Here is a 20,322-nt window from a genome sequence, read left to right on the forward strand (position 1 = left end):
CGTAATGTTGTGAAAACGTATCGCCATGACAACTTCTTGAGAGTGTCGCTTTATACTACGATTATGCAAGTACAGTCTAGCTATAGGGTCTAGATACATTTACATTTTACTTGAATGGGTATATTACAGGCAAATAACTTAGATAACTCTAAAGAAGGTAGGGGAAACAATGAGTAATGGCATATCCAAATTTACAACTTCCGTTTCACGAGAGAAATTGAAATCGGTTTTCGGCATCAAGCAAAAGTTTTCTCATTTAACCACTAAGCTGTCGTACTATTCTGTGATAATTTTGTTCAAAATTTCGATCGCATAACAATTTAATTTGAAAGTGATTATCGTTAAAATACGCACCTACGTTTAAATGAGTGCTCTAAAATCTGAAGGGGCTTTGAGAGAGATATAAAAAGCAACGGAAAAAGAATTTGTGGATAAATCTAGTACCAAATGTGCTTTTTTATTATAATGACGCTCGCGAATTAGTAGAGTGAATTAATCAATCAATATCTTTTATAATTTGTACGGTATGTGATCTTTGCTACCAAACTGGAACAATTTATGCCAACAGATGTGTTTCTATGATTTTGCGAAGGACGACCGAATTTGTATTGCTGTGTAGGTAACGTTTATGCAGCTGTAATAAATACGATCAAATGCAGAAAAGGCCGCCAGATGAAACTGTAAATGTAATTAAACCTCGCGGAACAAAAACGAAAAAAGTCGTTAATTCAATTATGAATATGCTCGCCAATTTTACTACTGATGTGTTTAATAATAATGTATACCTACTTTATTGTTTTGATTTGCAAAATTCCCTCAGTTTAAAGCGCATCGCATCCAATAAACATGAAGAATAGGGTTTTAGAGCTTTTGGTTTTATTTTAGAGACCACAATTTAGGTATACGATCAACAAAAGGTAAAGTCGATTCAAGGAGTCGCGCTAATTTTTACTCAAGGCTTGTATTACGATATTCGCTTTTGAATCTTAATTGAGCAGCCATTTTGAACGTAGAGTCCTATATACGCTTTAAAACGAAATTGCTTCTTCCTTCCTGTGCGAGAGGCTATAACTGACTGAAATCAGGGACGGACCTAGACAAAAAAATTGGGGGGGGGGGCAAACACGACATTTTGCCAACGCAACAGTAAAAATTTCCAACTCAAACGGAGTAGTATCTATTAAGTATTAAGTGGTATTTCCAAGTCTAATAAATCATGTAGAAAATGTAGGATATCAGTATTCGGTCGCTAATACTAATTAAAAGCATTATCAAAATACCAACCTTGTGTTGAAGAAAAAGGAAGTGACGTTCCTATTAAAGAGTCCTTTTTTATAGGTTTTGCCGTAATTCCGCATTCCTTCAATAGTCGATTTATTACATTTACGATACTTTCGCGGCTTCGCCAACTGGTAATGAAAATTACCAACTCTTGTCAAAATTGCCAACTAGTTAAGTATTGGAGGGGCAACCTACCCCCCCTTGCCCCCCCATAGGTCCGTCACTGACTGTAATATAAACTAAATGCTATAATAATAATACTCCAGACATTAAATGGTCGGTTGCGAGGTTTTTTCCTCTGCCTTTGCTTAAAACTCCATATTTTAGAACTCGCTACTTTCTCCAGGAAAAATCGATAGTAGATTAATTATGAACAATGAGCTGAAAGAACATGGATTAAAAGAATCAAGTGTCTAAACCCTGAAAAATCTGAACGAATGCACAGAAAAAGTACAAGAGAGCAGCAAAATCTGAAGCCTTAACGGATCGGAAAAGAGAATCGGAAGCAACCAAAGTATTCGAAGTATCTGAAAGACTAAAGAAACTGAACAATCATAAAAACCTTTTTGAACTATTATAATCAATACGATGGAAAGAACTGATGAATCTCTAGAGTAGGCATGTTAAACACGCGGCTCGCCGTTCTGAAGTCTGCGGCCCGTAACGATGATAATTATAAGATTTAATTGTACCGTGTGTCCTATTTTAGTTGAGACTGCAGTCTCAGTTGTTTTTAAAGGTAAGAGACGGTTTTCACGACCCTGTGCCACTTGTTTTGTGATTCTTTTAATACCATAAACAGAATCAATCTAGTTATACGTTGGTTTCTGAGATACAGGGTGAAAACGAAAAGTTTGACTTTTTGAAAAAAAAATGTAGGTTGTAATACATCAATGTAATCAGGAAAAGGAATGCAAAAAAGTTGACGTTAAGATATACAGGCTGTTGTTAATAATATCAACTTTGGGTCAAATTTCAGAAGCGGTGGCCCAAAATTTTTTTGATTACGCCACTGGATTCTACGTGATAATATCTAAAATAGGCAGTTTTTATCTTTTTTCTACCTTACATGTTTTGAAACATTTAAATTTTTTTAGAAATTCGAACAATACAATTGAATCTTCCAAACAGTAGAATTAAAGTAATTTGAAGAATCATTTTTTTAATAGAACACCCTGTAAATTTTAATCTGAAAAATAGCATATTAAATTCTCTCTTAAAAAAATATAACACACCAGGGATAATATTCAGAAAAGATTCAAGTGATTCAAAAATATTAAAAAAGATTAAAAAAGGTTTAAAATAATTTAAAAAAAGTCTAAATCATCAAGACACCGTATACTAATTTTTAAAATGGCAGATTATTCAAGAATGATTATAAAGAAACCTTCGCAAAAAACATTTGTCTGTATGTCTTTTAACTAAGAAAATATAAGGTCAACCTGAAATTGATAATTTTTTTAGTTTGCTAAAGTTTGACCGAAAAGACGCATATGTTACCATTTTATTAGCACTAAGAACTACCCTATAAAAGTGACGAAAATGGAACACCCTGTAATTAAAACTCCTAAGTAGTTGCAAGAAAAGTCAGAAATAAAGGCACATTTATCACGCTTATTTGAGCATAATCTAAACTATGCTTGTGCACCTTAAAATGATCAACCAATATACAGGGTGGTTCATAAAGGTATCTATTGGAGGACTTGTGGATAGAGGTTATGTGCAGTTGTTTTAGTCAAACATGCCTTATACAAATGTGACGATTTAATTTTTGTGTTTTCTTAGAGATCTGCCATATAGTCGTACTTACTTAAAAATTAAAGCAAATACAACCTTTGTTTTGCGATATTTCAGTTTCCCTCATTAGATGACACTTTGGCAGACATTCTGCGTAAAAAATTATTATGATAATTACTTCGATCTAAGAAAAATACGTGGGTGAAGAATGTACATGGTCAAGGGCTGCTGCGATTTTTCAAAGTTAGCAATCAAAAAACTGCAGTTTTTCAAATTATAACTAATTGTAAGCTTGAAAAAGAACCTGATACTACTTAGGTGTAATAAAAAGTGTCCCAGTAATCCTCTCAAGTTTTAAGACAGCAGACACAAAAAATTGGCCCTAATTATTTTATGGCCGTTTGCACCGACCAATTTAAGCGGAGTTTAGCTTAAGTGTACCTTAAAATCCATGGCAACGATTATTGAGACAATGGTTGCCATAGATTGTAAGCTATACTTAAGCTAAGATCCGCTTAAGTTTGTCAGTGTTAACAGCCATTAGTATAGTTTTCCTAATTTCATAAGCATCTGAAATATCAAGAAAAACAGTGCAAATGGAGTACGTGGGTATATTTATTCCCAAAAAACGGCGAAGGACTCCTCTAGCAATGTATCGCAGACTTTGACCAAATTCAACGACAGCTTGACGTTTCGCATAATCTTTGGCACCCATCAGGACAAGACTAAAACAAATTAACAACGAGAAGAATTACAAAAATTAATTTAAAGTTACATAAACAAATATATCAATCGTTATTTGTCGGTAAAAGTTGACTGTTAGACCAACGTTTGTAAAAAACAACGGGAAAGAGTGTCGCAAACAATGCAGTAGGTCAAGAAAATCAGTTCTATTGGTTGATGCAGCGAGTCTTTCTTACTAACGGGCGATCAAAAAAGGATTGACGTCGAGTCGCCTCGAAAGTTCAAGTTAAATATGATTTCTCACGTAAACAAAAATTCCAGGTGACTCGACAGCTCTTTTTTGATCGCATAGTATGTTTGGTGAAATAGAGTTAAATATACTATTTCATGAATTAACTGCTACGGAAACTTTTTATTGCACCTATAGAGTCGTTTGTGCTGGCACTCAGATGATCTCAGCCAGTTGTTATTGACCCCACCAAAATGTAGTTCACAAACTGCCGAAATTAAATTTCCACTCACCCTTTTTGGGGAATTTGCTTTTAGTGAGTTACCGTCAAAGATATTGCGACAGGAGACTGATGGTTATAAAATCATGTAAACTATTTTGAGTCAAGTCTAAATTGTACGCAAGGATTGAATGAAAATTTGTCCTCATTTCTTTGGAGAAGGATTGAAAGTGGTGGCTCGAACAGTAATTTAACTTTAACAACCGTCTCGTCGATGTGAAATTTATCACACAATATTTGAAATTTACTTATATCATAGACCAAATACAATGGTCTATGCTTATATTATACAAGTCACAAAACCTGTTGTTTGCACTGATAATGCAAAATTTATCGCTTATTAACAATAGTAATGTTGGAACCGCGTGCTAGTTTGGATTGTATTGTGTCTGTGACCAAATCGGACAGATTGAACTGTTTAATATTAAAATGCAGTGTATGGATGAAATGGAGTGGTACGAATAGTATAACTGAAAGGTACGTTAAATTTTGTTTCAATTTAAGATAAACCATGTATCACGACCATAGCGCCGATTGAAATCACAATAGTATTTGAAGGGGTCTAGTTCAATGTTATTGAGCATTTTTCTCGGAAAACTTGGACACTTTGGTAATGGCATTGTTTAAAATTTAAACAATGGAATGGCTTCATGACTAGTTCCTCACAGAAATGAAAATGATCACGATTTTCTTCTTGCAAACTGTGGTTAAATTCTACCTCAACTTTTCACTATACAATATAAGGTGTAAGATATTCCCAATCTATAAATATAAAATTCGAAAAAAAAACACTTTTGAGGTTCTTGAACAAACAACGGATATGAAAATTGGTCATATTCGACGCAACATGTGACCTTCATTTTTTTGTAAAGTTAGGATGAGTGAACATGTTTACTTTTCTAGTCTAGCAAATGGGACTCCGAAATGTACAATTGTATCTTCCAAAGTTAAAAGTATCTATGCATACACTTTTATATTGCATTAAGTGTAAATAGGTACGCATAATCCGTGTGAAAGTTAAATTTCCGCCTGTCTTTCTAAGAATTTCGATTCAATTATCCCGGGTTAACACGAGATTAAATGGCGCGATTAGCATGAGTTTGTTTTTTAGGTCTTTTGAAGCCCTCAGCCCTCTAGTACATATAATTTTCTGTTACTTGAAATCTGGTTAGGTACCTATCGATTGGTCAAACGCGGCTATCAGAAAGTAATAAATATAGAGGTTTGGGGTAATAGATAAAACACAATCGGATATAATATAACGCAAGAACGACTGCAGTGATTTTCATATTTGATTTGCGAGATTTGTGCCCGGAATAGCAAAATAGCTGTTAGCAACATTTGAAACATGCAAGAAAAAATCGCATATGATATACCAAGGGACTTCTAAAGTGTTTTAGTGCCGAGGAATTAGATGCACTTTAGTCCTGGGGTATATACGCTATTTTTGTACTCCTATAATAAACTACCAAATCTCAGAAACGATGGTCAAAAAAATTTTTTTTACTACGCTACTGGATTCTACGTAAAAAATATTCAAAAACATTAGTTTTTACCTTTTTTAGCGCATTTCCACAAAAATAAAAAAAAAATGCGCTATTGTGGCCACTTTGTCCGTCCGTCCGTCCGCTAACTTTGCGACGCTACTAGTTTTTTATCTTAAGAGCTATTGTTCTACTTTTTTCGCTATTTGGTTCGTTATGGTGTCGAGGCTTGCACCAAGGAAGGAATTTTTTCTGTACCGCTTTTCACGAATTAGGTCCATGTGAAAAATGAACAACCAAACCCATCGTGTTCCAAGGACTTTAATGCTTCAAAAAAATGTTACCAATTCGATCTCCACTAATAGCATTTTGGACTTCTTTGTCGTCATTTCTGATTTCTATTTCCGGTAAATTAGCATCCCCTGATGCAGCTTCAGTGGAACTTTCCGACCAGGAAACATTTTATGTGATGTAATTCGATACTTTGAAAATTTTTGAAATTAGAAAATGTTCGAATATATGATTACTCATGTTAAACCTTTCACCACGAGCTCATATACCATTGCTCACCTAATAAAAATTTATAATCTTTTACCATTACCTATTAATTACCAATGATCAGTTATTTGAATAATTCTAGTGAATGAATGATATTGACCTTCGAAAATTATAGGCATTCATCTACATTCTAAATGTGGAATATGCAGTGAGGTAGAAGGTAGGTAATTAAATATTACTCTTTTTTTGATGGGTGGTGTTAAAACTGCGGCTGTCGGCGGCACAGGTTTGAGAGATTGCAACTCAAATAAAATAGATATGCAACGTTTCAAACTCCAATCACCAACAAAAACCTATTATGGAAGTTTATTTTATTCATTTACATTAGCACCTTCGAAGCACGTTTTACAACAGTCATATCGTTACAACATGTATAGGTATAGGGTGATACCCATTAGATTTCTGTGATCAACTAATTCCTGCGAAATTTCAATGGCACCTTTAAAAACTTTCCGTAACTCTCTTTATTGTTTGTGAAAACATTGCGAGCCCCATGTGGAGTTCCTCCATTACATTGCAAATGACTTCTTGCGCACCTAATACCTAAGAATAAAATTATGTATTTACATACACACAACTGCAATTAAAATTAAATACCTGTATACCTATGTTCCGACAATTGTCCCAATGTCCCATATCAAAAAGCATGTTTGCCCCAAACTACTTATCCGTCATACCTTTGAATATAAAATTAGTCATACAGTCATACTCAAAACCGCTTACAGTTCAATTCAAACGTGAACGTAGTGAAAATCAACCTTCGGACTTCGTTGTACCAATTTTACGTTTTCTTGAGACTGTAAGATTCGTATCTAGATCTAAACTAGCTATATAATTGCAAGTGATCCTTTTGCGTGCTCATGTATCCGCTGGGAATTTCATCTAGGAAACTGTACTTCTATACTACACAAAGAAAAACAAAGAGAATACCTTTATCTTCGCTAACTCCTTACTATTGTGAACGTAAATTGCCTTATCTGACACACAATTTCAGTTCTGTTATTAGAGAAAATAGTAAAACTCCCTCTTTCAATAAATTTGATAGGATTTACACATTCCCAGAGTAAAGCGGCAAGTTGGGGAAAAATAACTACCTTTCGTATTTATGGTACGCAAAATGGTAATCAAAAGTAGATTTGCTACTTTTTATTGTCTGCCACTGCAGCCACACTTTAGTCTACTACTTGAACCAACTATTGCAATTTGTTCAACATCAAAACTCTACAAGTAACTATTTTTTTATACTGGTGTTTCCAATATACCGCTTCATCATATTTGCTGAATTTTTCATGGTCAAACGCATTTGAATCCACTCACTATGACACCTCTTGACAATCCTCTCGAACATTCCGTTTCATATTTGTCGCCATGGGGCTGTTATATATTTACAAACACCATTCGCACATATGCACCCTTTCCAGTTGTCTTTTGAAACTCGATGACATTTGGAACAATTTTGATTAATAATACACATTAATTTCGTGTATAATTAAAAAGTTGTACATCATTTCGGCTGCAAGTGTTTCACAACTAATAATGAAGTAGTTATAAGTTAAACATAATTATAACTTTGAAAATACACATTTAGAACATTTTCCTCATCTAATGAAGTGCTTTTATTGGCTCTCCCACGAGAGAACGTCAAATATTCGTATATGACAACGCGACATGTATTTCCCCTTTTATATGCTGAAATGTGTACTCGTGTGCAAGAATAATCTTGTCCATATTTTGTTTCATTTATAAGTCATTCAAGCTGCATTAGAAAAGATAACCGAAATTCCACCGGTAATTTATCGCATATTGATTTTTACCCACACGCTGTCAAATTTATCTTTCTCTATACCCCTAACCCAACACGATAAAGGTCGTTACCTGCAGGAATTTGCAATACGGACAAATATAATAAATTATCTACTCAAATAATCAATTCATATAAATTTTATTTATCTAGCTAGCATGCAAATTTAAGATGTAATTTCCCTCTTCTGGGCACGCTGTTCGTCATCGGATTAAATGTGGTTTGGCTCAATCTAACTTTACTCCTACGTAAAGCAGATGTTAGTTTTAGTTAGTTTGACATGTACGTATCTTTGTTTAAGTTACAATACGTACCCTTTGTGATTATTCACAAATGACAAAAGGGGTTTCAGGCTTTTATGTCATATTAATGTTGATGATGATGATGGATATTGCATACTGGACAGTACGAGTTTCGTCGTTTGCGACTCGAAAATGTAAAATTTTTTTCTATTATAAAGCCATATAGCTTATGTATATCCATTTTTTGTTTTTACCCTAAAACATTGCATTGTATGCATTATATTTATATTTTATATGTACATGAAAACATTTCCGCCCGATCGGTAAAATGTAAAATTTAATCAAATCATCTTGAACCGTTTCCGAAACGTGTATGCACTTCTTAACCCCAATTGTGTAAGTAATTATTCACCTCTAGTCTTTTTGTACTCTATTTACATAATACACTATTTACCTACATTTATTTATATTTATATTTACTGCAGACCATTAAATTTATTAATGGAATGAATGAATTTACTTTTTGTTTAAGCTTTCAATTTCAGTATTACTCCATCATCACGCTTTACTTATTAGAAATTACCAACATTTTTCGGAGGAGAACCACTATGGATATCATTTAAAGTGTACCTATCAACCGTAGTTAATTGTAGGTCATGGAACTGCATCTCTCCTCCATCTTTGCGTTACACTCAAAATTTCAGGCAATTCAGGGCACCTTGTACATGAGAAGTGTTTCAATTTAGTAGAGTAAATATAGAGGGTGGGGGAGGAGTTATTTACGAATAATCACAGAATCGGTTTATTTCATTTGAATTTCTAGTTCTGTTGTACTATTTTTCCCTTTCGAATTATTTGTACTAGCATATTGTTTATTTAATTGTAAAACGTGAAATTGCGTGTTAAAATGTAGGGACATCTGATCATTTTGGATAAAAGTTTTTGATATCGGGCGAGATTTAATTAAGGCACGTGATTTTTGTCGCCGTTAGAGGAAGCAACGAGAGATGCAGGTGATCAACGACGTGCGCATTAGTTCGGCGTAAGCGGAGACGCGTTCTATCGAAGCTGGCTTTATTTTTTATTTTTGTTAATTCTTTTTTTAAGAGGGCAAGGGGTGCCCTTCCATCAACCCAACCCACTAAACATTTACAAATATTTATACCTGATCTGGATTAGAACCAGGTACCCTTAGTGCGGCAGTCAAGGTGTTTCGTTAAATACTGCAGGCCGGGGGCTGCAAGTGAACTGGTTCCCGACGGTTAGAAAGCGCTGTACGGTATTTTTATTCCGGTTTTCCGCCCTATTTGGTTGATTGCAGATGCAGTTCGTATTTTTCTGAATATTTCTGTACATCAGTTAACTGAATTTGTGGCAAAGTTGTGAGAAGTTCAACACGTGTTGTTCGTATTCGGAAAAAGTCAGTCAAGATCAAGTAAAGGAAGCAGTTTTATTGCACCGTGAAGCGTTGTGTCAAGGTTCTCTTATCAAAGTTAACAGTTTCTATCATCTGAATAGCCACTGGCAATTCGTCTTTAATTCGTCGACTTAAAGTTGTTTGTCACCAAGATTTGTGTCATAAAGAAAATTGAAGTTCAGAAGCTGGCAGCGTTTATGTGTGGAGTTATATGCGCCTTGTTTATAGCAAACCGTTGAACCGCCAGATTATTAGGATTTTTAAAAAAGGAAAACAAGTGTAACATATACACACATAACATAACCACACTTTATATATTAATTTACGTTTTTGTTTTGTCCCATTTTACACCGATATAACCTTATCCACCGTAACATACACTTCATGTTTATAGACCCTTCATTTTACGTCTTATGACGCAAGGCCTGATGATGGCAATTCCAGCCGGAATAATTTGTCTAAACAAGTTTTCCAAATTTGTCTCTCTTTCAGGTATTTTGCTTAATGTTCTTTTCATGTGTTTCGGAATAAAATTTCATTCGCAATCAATTGTGTGTGTATTCAATCCCATTGTGCGACTCGGATAGTGTTGATAATAGATAATTTTAAACTTCGCTAATAAAATACTGATCGGCATTACAAAAAATACGCTTTGATCCTGCATTATGCTGATTTGCAACTTGTTTTAAATTATAATATCTTTTTTCTACAACTGTCAAAAAAACCTGTCATTTTCTGACGGATTTCGAAACTCGAAGTACTAGATTTTTAAACGGTTAATTAATAAGTAAGGTTGCTATTGACAACGTGCGCGAAATCGTCAACAGTGAAAAAAAGTATTTCGCGCACGTGACAAAGTTGAACTTAAACAGCAAATTTAATTAACAATCGGTTCAGTTGTAGAAAAAATATTGTATATAACGCTAGCGCGAAGTTATTTCGCGCATTTGACTGATATTTTGACTCGGCTTCGCCTCGTCAAAATACCTTCAGTCTCAATGCGCGAAATTGAACTTCGCGCTCTTGTTATATAAATAACTATTTTATTATACCTGAATCACAATCTCCGTTTTAAACACTCAAATGCGTGCGAAAAAGGGCCTTTAAAACACACGTGCTTTAAAGTTGCTAAGTAACGATACTTCAAGTATGACTTTTGAAACTGTCATCTGGATGAAATAAAAAATCCTCTTAGGTCGCTTTCTGTAAATGCAGAACATTTCTTTGGCTTTTGTACCTATCCTTTGGTTGAAGCTTTCACAAACGCGCGTAATTTAGGGTATGCTTCCAAATCTGTTCCACTTTTTAATCGCAGCATTGCTTTAAAGTTTTGAATGAATGCACCAAAATATAGAAGATTTAAATACCTTTGACATTTCCTTCATATATGCCAGCATTATGGATGCATTTAAGACTGTATTCGTAAGTAACTTCCTATTCATCCATGGAAACAACTTTTCATATTCTTTATAATAGGCTTTACTGGAGTTGGATTTTACACCTACCAACGTTTGTTTAGATTTTACAACAATCGATTTAATGGACGGTGTATTATCTTTTTCAACGGAAATCGTTTTATTCACAAAGACGACGATTTTTATAAGCAAACGTCAAGTGACATTTCCATGGCAATCGTGAAATTACGAACACCCAGCCCACTTAATTAGACATGTATTCGAGTATAACGTCAATATGACTTCATTGTATTTCCTATTTTTAGATTATACTGCAGGTATAATAAAAAATACTATAAGATACACGTGTATAATTGGTCTTTAAAGCACTTGCAACGTTAAAGGCACTCCGCTTTGCGTCGTGCCCTTACACTCGTTGCGCGTGCTTTAAAGACTTGATTATACACTTGTATCTTAATATACTATATTCATGCTATGCAATTATTATTATTAATAATAATAATTTATTTATTTATTTATTATCCCTCTCTTGGTCTGGGCCCTCAACCGGCTTGCGCCCAATTACAGAGTGACCCGCCTAATGCTATGTAGAGGTGCCTCTGCAGAAGGTCTTAAGTTGGTCTATACTACTCCGGGATTTACCTTACGAATTAAGAATGCTCGAAATTGGTCTAAGGCAATTTCCATCTCTGCCACAGATGAAAAATTCACCTCCACCCAGGTTCGAACACCCGACCTCCGGATTTATAATTCAACGCTCTACCATTAAGCCATAATCCCCTTTACTAAGGGTGCAGGGTAGGGGGATTTATACCACCATAAGTTCAAGATATTTTCTCATAAAACTCTAATTATAGATATAAAGTATAAAATTTGGTTATAACATCTACACCGAAATTTCAGAATTCTTAAAAATATAACCAAATCTCAAGCTATATATCTTTTTTACATTTCACAAAAAAGTAGTGTACATCAAAGTTGTGTAGAATTCTATGGTCTACAATTTCTGATAACAATATTTTTTTCTAAAGTGGACCATTAAAAAGATATGATTGAAAAGGTGTGCACGTGCGCAAACCGCGCAAGGCTAAGTTTCTTATTTATAAGAATATTTATGCCATAACTTATTTTCCTTTGTACACATAAATAGTCCGTTACATGACCATGCGATGGGAAGTACTGATCATTCATGGAAAATGTGCTAAAGTTAGTCGCCTTGAGGCGAAAATCTTATTTTCATTTATTAATACAGCTATTTTATCATGGTTTCCAAAATAGACATTATACGTTCCGTTATAAAACAGAGATCAGACGCACTGTAAATCTCAGCTACCGGGTGATTCATTAGAAGTGAGGACAATTTGAATTTCCCGCAAATCAACAAAATTTTGAAATTGGTACTAACTGATGATCATTTATTTAATTGCAGTGGTGTATCATCGTGCTTTCAGTAAATCGTTCACTTATTTATAACCTACAAATACTGCTTCTGTTTTACCACAAATTATAAACTAACACTAGATACAGTCATGTTTCTTACATATTTTAGTGCATCAACTCTAAAAATTGTTCAAAATGGAAAAAGTAATAAACCGCAAATAGCACACAACAATTAACGGCGACACTGGTTTCTTAAGTGACAGTCATGACAGAAAAAAATTACTAACGAAATTCAAACCGTCAATCTAATAATGCAAAAAATACTAAAACCTTACGCGCGAAATTCAAGCGATCATCACTTCTAATGAATCACCCGGTATAATTCCTATTTTTCGTAAACCTGATAGTATTTTTAATTAAATGCATGGGGAATTTTATGTCAAGAAAGAAAGTATTTTGGGTCTCATATCACACGCTAGTTTGGCATATTTCCCCAAACGCCAAAGGAAGTGTTTTCCATCCGTTCCCATAGTTTTTATAGATTTCTATGGATCTAAAATTCTGCAAAAAAATTCTGTCGGTTTTGGGTAATAGGCTAGAAAATCTTGCCTCACTTCCTATTTTCTGAGTCACTGAGAGTTGAATCTCAAAAGGTAAAATAAAATACAGTAAATATAGAAGAAGTGCATTAGTAGCATTACGGCTGCATCTTAAAAGTACGAGCATATGGAGTGCTCATGAAATAAATACATTCCGGTCTTTTTCAAGTACATCATCAGTACATTCCTTATTCATTGCGTTTTAGAGGTTGGAATTATGTCGTCGTTTGCAAATCCTACTTGAAACCTCCCCTATGTACTCTGCAGTAGCAGTTTGTCCTTTTTTTCGTTCCTAATGTCCCTTTGACCAATTTTTATTCTGTACTGTACTCCCTAGTCTTGATTTAAGCTTAAATCTCACTTACTCTGCACATTGTACGATAAATTCTTCTATAGTGATCTTACACCCTACAGGTTTATTCTCCCTCAGTTTCAGTCATGATAGATCTAGAAGTTGGGCAATAAATAAATAAATTACGGGTTATTAAATTATATCACATGGAGAAAAATAAGGACGGAACTTACTAAACATTTACATACATCTACTTCGACGGTGGCGTGTTGCGTGACGTCAAGTGTTAAAATTACGCCGACGTCTCCATGAAATTCGTTAAGAGAGTACATTGCCCTGAGCTTTTGTAAACGTGATATACAATTTGATACACGTAAATATTTTTAGGTCACCTGAAGTATGGCTTGTGTAGTTCTCGTTGTTGTGGTGCATAGTGCGCTATGGTAATTCGTATTAAACTCCTTGCTAGTAACTTAATTGTACCGATTATTAATTTTCCCACAAATGTGTGCGCACATCCCAGTAGATTTTTGATAACTCTCTAAAGGAGCTCGCAAAATAATTCCTAGTTGTGATAAATATATAACACGCAGTGAAACACTTCATAACAATTCGTGACATTGGTAAGTGATTTTATTTTATACTGATATTTAGTTTTAATTTCTGACGTCAAACGTGCATTATCCAAAAAGGCTTTTTAATGTATGAAAATATGCAGAGACTTGTTTTCCAACCCTTAGAATAAATTTGCAAAAAAGAAACAACAGGTGTTGCCTTCCCAAGCTGCATAAATAACACATACTCATAAGTAAATGTTTACGTTAGTCATAAAACAAAAGCTTAACATAACAAAGAAAATGATATTATGTATTTTGACAAGCTAGAATAACGTTGCATGTTTTCAAGTATTTCATTATTCAATTTCACTCCAGATTTTGAATATTTACAAATATGTATCCTGGTAAAGGGGTAGACATAAAAGGAAAGCGCACCTTAAAAGAAAACAAACTTACAAATACAATAATTTTTTCATCATTTTACTTGTATCCATTTGTTTTACTAAGCTTTCAGCAAATTTCTTCATATTAACGAGGTCGTGAAGAATTTAGTTCTCTAAGTTTATGCTGTAAAACTGGGAAAAAAGGTAAGCCACAAATAAAAGATAAAACAATGAATCAGTGTTAAAACAAATATTGCGTAATTATTAGCACATACCGTAAACGGCCTTAGAACTTGTAAATATATCCCCAAACCACCTGTGAAGCGTAAAAAGCAAGTCACAAGAGAAAAACTTCACCAAAAATATCATGCGGCCATTAAAACCCTTAATAAACCTCTAAAGACCATCTAAATAAGCGGCAGAGCACCTAGGTGTGACCCTACGGGTCATTGGATTTGACCCATTTTCAATCGGCTTGTTATATGTGGCATATAGGTCAACTGTGCAAAGTTTGAACCAAATCTCAACTCAACTCAACGACCCCCACTCTCATATTCAGATGTGATGTCGCCACCTGCAAACTTAAGAAATAAAAATAAATGTCTTAAGTTGGGTTTATTGTTACATTTGATCATGGGATACCCCCCGTCCCCGTCATAGGAAAACATATTGCTGCCTGACAAACGGTAGAACTGCGGGCCAATTTCCACAAGTTATACGCTATAAAATTGCTAAATTAACAATTGCTGCGAATCTCATAACCTGCATGCCAAAATTAGAAAAAGTAGATTATTTTTCCCGTTTCGGGGGGGGGGGGTCCATTTGATTCATTTTTTGTAAATTAGCAATTTTATTTGTTTATTTATTTATGCCTTCATTTTTGAGTGGGGAGTTTCACCCAAGGCTGCTCTCGCAACTCAACCCACTATACGTTTATAAATATCCATGCCCGAACCCGGATTTGAACCAGGGACCCTTACTATCGCAGTCCAGTTTCAACTGAACTGCACCACACGGGACTTTCGTCAAAATAGTCGGAAAACACAGCCTCTAAAAATGCTGAACATACCCGAATGACCATAAGTGACCGAAATTGCACAACTCAAGGTATTCCTTACGCCGTCACGAATATTTAAATCTGAGGTAACGAAAATATAAATTCGTACAGAAAAGATAACTACAAATTGCATCAAATAGCCATAAAGTATGCATGGAAGACTACGACCCTAAAAGAAAGAGGGAAAATAATGCATCGAAGAAACTCAAACATGCTTTGCTAAACTAACTGTCTTCCCAAAAATCATCTGGCACTCTTATTGACTCACCAATTAAAAACTATAGCAACTGGGTGCATCAGAAGAGTGTATCAATACTTCCGAAACAATAATGTAGGATTTTATCAAATTGCAGTGGGATTAACGGCACTTAAAAATTCAGAGGTTTGCATCAGAAAGGGGTTAATTTCATCCCGTTGTAACGGGCTAGTTACATTTACAGGGGTTACAACCACTCTTGCACAAAATAAATTTTATTCTCTACGGCACTGGTAAAAATTTTACTGGAACTATTAATTTTTTGTAATGAATTAATACCACGGCTAGCACAGTAATGAATAAATTATCGATGAGCCTTACCTTGCGGAAGGTTGGTTCGTTATCTCCACGTATAATCTGAAAATTAAAACCTGATGCTTTGGTTTGACCACTTTCAAATAAGTAATCATATAAAATGAATTGTTTGAATATATTGTATAAAATATTATCGTTCTTACATTTTTTGTGATTTAAAAGATTGGTGCACTTACTTGTAAAAAAATACAAAATAAAATCCTGTCTTCCTGTCCTCCTGTTTGGTTAGCCAACAAAGGCACGAATTAATTGTATTTAACTCTTAACCGGTTGGCGTTTTATTTATAGAATTAGGTGCACAATTTTGATTGACCTACTGGTTTTTCAACTAACTATCCACTCCAAAAAATAGCGCAACGAAATGTTTGGCGCCTTGTACCCCAACGCGTTCGTAGTAACAATTTTTTTTTCTGAAATCTGCCACTATATTGGTTAACTCGTAATAGCGAGTCGCATCGAATTTAAAATCCACCCACCAACACTGTAACGTTTCAACCAGGGTTTCGACTCTTGTTTCTTCGGAAATGTAGAGGCTGTGTTTTTCTAATATTTTCACTTTTGGATTTGTTGCGAACTAATTTTAAAGTACCGCAAATTTGCCCGGTATAATGGCCCGTATGAATAAAAGGAAGCAAAGATAAAAATAATCTCGCAGTAATCCATCGAAGTAGGTATACTTTGATAAATTTTAAACTCAGCACTGCAATTAGAAAACTGGTGTACAATAAGTGCATCTTTTTTACCTATATGGCCGTAAAATCACTTCCAATCGGTTCGAGCTGACGGAGGAGAGTAGGTAATAGCTTAATTGCAATATCGATTTGAGGGACCTATAAATGTTCTGTTCTCTGTTCGAGCGGTATCCGAAACTGATAGCTAATTATGTTTTGATACTTGATCAGATCTTGTAAATCAAGAAATTGTGATTAATGTGAGCGTTCTCTTGCACGTTCCTAAAGCTATGAACAATATAATTGACTGCAAAAGTTGCGTCTGTAATGACCGTATTTGCAATTACAAGTAACGAATGGAGTTTAGTTAGTAATGTTCAGGATCAGCTTTGAATATACCTACGTTTTATGAATTCTGAGCTCGATGCATAGAGGAAGCATCCCAGTCTGAGTTTGTCAAACATAATTGCCACATGTACGTACTACCACCTCCGTAACTTTTCGTGTCTTGCAAAAAGAACACAAAGTTGTAAAACAGCGCTCCTACACGTAGTTCATCTCTAATAGGTGATTTAATCTACATTTTGCTTATTAACGTCGTCTATCATAATTTAGCACCTTCCTGTAATGCCCTCTTTTCTTGCATAATGCGCTACTTTATGTACTGGTATATAACTTGACACCGGCTTTTGAGGAAACTTGAGTGTACCTCACGGGTGAACGATAAATGTACCCTTTTAGAATGCAGTTGCTAACGTTTGCATGTTTTCGTTTTTAGCTTCACTTATTTTTAAGCTAGTACGCCTAAAGGTAAAACGCGGGAATTCGAGATGTCATAACTCATAACTACAACCATGCATGTCAAAATGCTTTTATTTAGCATACAATTATTAGAAATGAACCCTCGGCTTTGACGTTACATCGGTAACACGTATAGTAAACGATGAGTTAGTTAAATAAGATACATTACACAAAGTAATAGTTTTGTGCAATGTATGAGGAACACAAGAAACGCCAGTCTATATAAATGTACATGCTTACAAAACTGTAACATTTGGGTAAAGCTCCGCGACGTTCTTATCTATTGGTAGGGTAGAGCAATACATTATTCAAGAAAGGGATAAAGTGTCTTGAGTCTTTGTATAACTAGAGTTAGATTTATACTATAAGCGGATAAATTTCAAATACAAGTGATTTTCGGCACTCGTTATTTAAATCGCGTAAAATCTGAATTAAAGCCATTTGCCTCTGTAAAGCCGTTGTATAAGTCCATTTACATTGTCTAGATTAGGTAACATAAAACTTGTTTCAGGCACATTGAAACAAATTTTCATTTTAAATTCAAATAGGTGGGAATGCTAGCAAGTCGTATACACATAAGTCCCATTAAAATTGTTACGTTAATTGGAAATTAGAATAGTTAGGCAGAAAAAATATAAGAGGAAAGCTTTAAGCAGTTTGATTTAAAGGTATTGTGGAAATCCTCGTTTAATAATAGATAATAAAGACGAGTACATGGGGAGGAGTATTACGTCTTTTAATTAACAGTTCAATTTTTTTATAACTATGTGCACTCTAACCAAATTTTAGTTTTGCCTAAGCTGGAACTTTTCAGTTATGACACGAACAAGCCGGTGGGGACTTTACAAATCTACCGACGTAGTATAGGTCTATTTATAGAGCAATAGTCTAATTTACTGTGTTTTCGCTCAATATATTCAGTTCCATCTAAAAACACTGGTCTGTAAACACGTCGTTCCCAATACTGTTTCATAACATTCAAATGATCGGGGCGCTATTTGGTGGCGGCAGTTTAAAACCACATCGAGATGAGTGTGCTCATTCCGATTTTGGAAAGATATTTCAAAAATATCTATCCCCTAAATGGGACTGCTAAAAGAAATTCTTATATTGTAAACAATTTGGTTCCTGGACGATTTTCAACATGAAAATAAATGTGTAAACAAATATAGCAAACGAGTTCTTGGGTTGAATAAAAGATCTGACATTAAAACTATCCGGGTCGCACAAAGGATTTGAATAAACACACAATTAATTGATTAACAATGACAAAAAATATTCCGAACCACATGAAACAATTAAAACAAAATCCCTGCAACCCCACTTGTTTGAATATATTACCCCGCACGCAAACGGTCGATAGTTAAACATTTAAAAAATCTTAAATTACAGTTTATTTCCTCTAATAATCCAATTAATATGGTCGTAAAAGATTTCCGACATTCAGCCTTTGGCCAGGCGTGATCAATGAGATGAGAAATATTCGGTGGCTGCTCGGACGGCAGAGACTTTTAACTTTTACTAAGCAGGCAGCTTTGTTCACTCACATTCGAACTAAATCGTAAGAAATAAGATGAAAAATATTATTCGGTGGCTGCTCGAACGGTAGAAACTGATTGACAACTGCTTTGTTCACTCACACTGGATAACATTTCAGAATACGGAACAACCGTTTTTAAAAATTATATTAAATTAATATTAAATTTATAAATTATTTTATAAAATAAAAAATTTGAAATTGCTCATGCGCAAAACGATTTGTTTGATTCGACATTAGTTTTACTTTTATTCGAGGTGCCTACATACAACATTTCATGCAATTCGGTTCATAACTAACGGATATGTAAAAAATTCGGATTGCGCATGCGCAAACCAAATTTTTTAATCGGCATCATTTGCTTTTATTTGGGGTACCTACACGTACAAAATTTCATTTAAATATCACAACGGATAAAAAATTCGACTTGCGCAAATACAAAAGGTGGGTTGCGCATGCGCAATTTTTTTATTCATCTGCATAGTTACCTGAGGTTTGAGGAATATTTACTAACAGAACACCGGACATTCATATGCTTTTTGTAACAATAAGTATAAAAGAAACAATAGCGAGCTTTCTTATATACTGAAGAACATGTGAGTCAATTTTCAAAGCTTTCGGACGCGTCTATACAAAGTTATTGTGCACACGGACAGACAAACAGACGGACGGCCGGACAGGCAGGCGGACAGACACGCGGACAGACGGACGGGCAGACAGACGACAATACAAAATTATAAACGACGTCGAGGATAAACCAACTTCCTTATTCGTAAATAATCTCCCAGATTTGCACTTTAATAAATTGAAATATTTTCATGTACAGGATGTGCCGTCACTATTTTCGGTGTTTAGCCCGAAATAACGTTTACATGACCTGTCTTACACAACAATATATTTTTGGATTATTATGTATATATAAATTGCAATTAAACGCTACATAGCGAAAGGTATCCTTTCATTTGTAATTTAAATTTAAACGAAGTAGAGCGCGCCTTTTGGTATTTAGTGCGGTGATCAAGAACGCAAACCGTGCTAGCCGTATTTTGTATGTGCCGTTAATTATTAATATTTACTGAAATAAGTGCTAAGTATTATCCCACAAGTGCTTTTCCGTAACTATCCAAATATATCAAGGCGTTGAAGTAATTTCAATGTCAATCGATCATTTTTGGCTACTACTTTCCACTTCACGTACTTAGAGAAGAAAGCATCCATTATACAGGGTGTTTTTCCCAATGTTTAGTATGGAGAGCTCGTAAACCGTCAGAGATACAAAATCGCGTAAATGGGCAAAGAATAGCAGAATTTTATGTAGTCATTTTAGAAAATGCGGTGGCGTTTAT

The 20,322-nt window shown here is 34.7% G+C and overlaps 1 protein-coding gene across 2 annotated transcripts in view; it reads left to right on the forward strand.

Moving 5' to 3' along the window:
- The first annotated feature begins 4,533 nt into the window (after positions 1–4,533).
- The window catches only part of LOC116164627 (eye-specific diacylglycerol kinase-like), a 60,949-nt gene continuing 45,160 nt past the window's right edge, over positions 4,534–20,322 (forward strand). For both annotated transcript variants that reach the window (XM_031478828.1, XM_031478827.1), the window contains exon 1: positions 4,534–4,688. The gene's annotated coding sequence lies outside the window, so the exon portion shown is untranslated. The remainder of the gene's footprint in view (positions 4,689–20,322) is intronic.

Source organism: Photinus pyralis, unplaced genomic scaffold (genome assembly GCF_008802855.1).
Source record: "Photinus pyralis isolate 1611_PpyrPB1 unplaced genomic scaffold, Ppyr1.3 Ppyr1.4_LG2, whole genome shotgun sequence".
Taxonomy (NCBI): Eukaryota; Metazoa; Arthropoda; class Insecta; order Coleoptera; family Lampyridae; genus Photinus; species Photinus pyralis.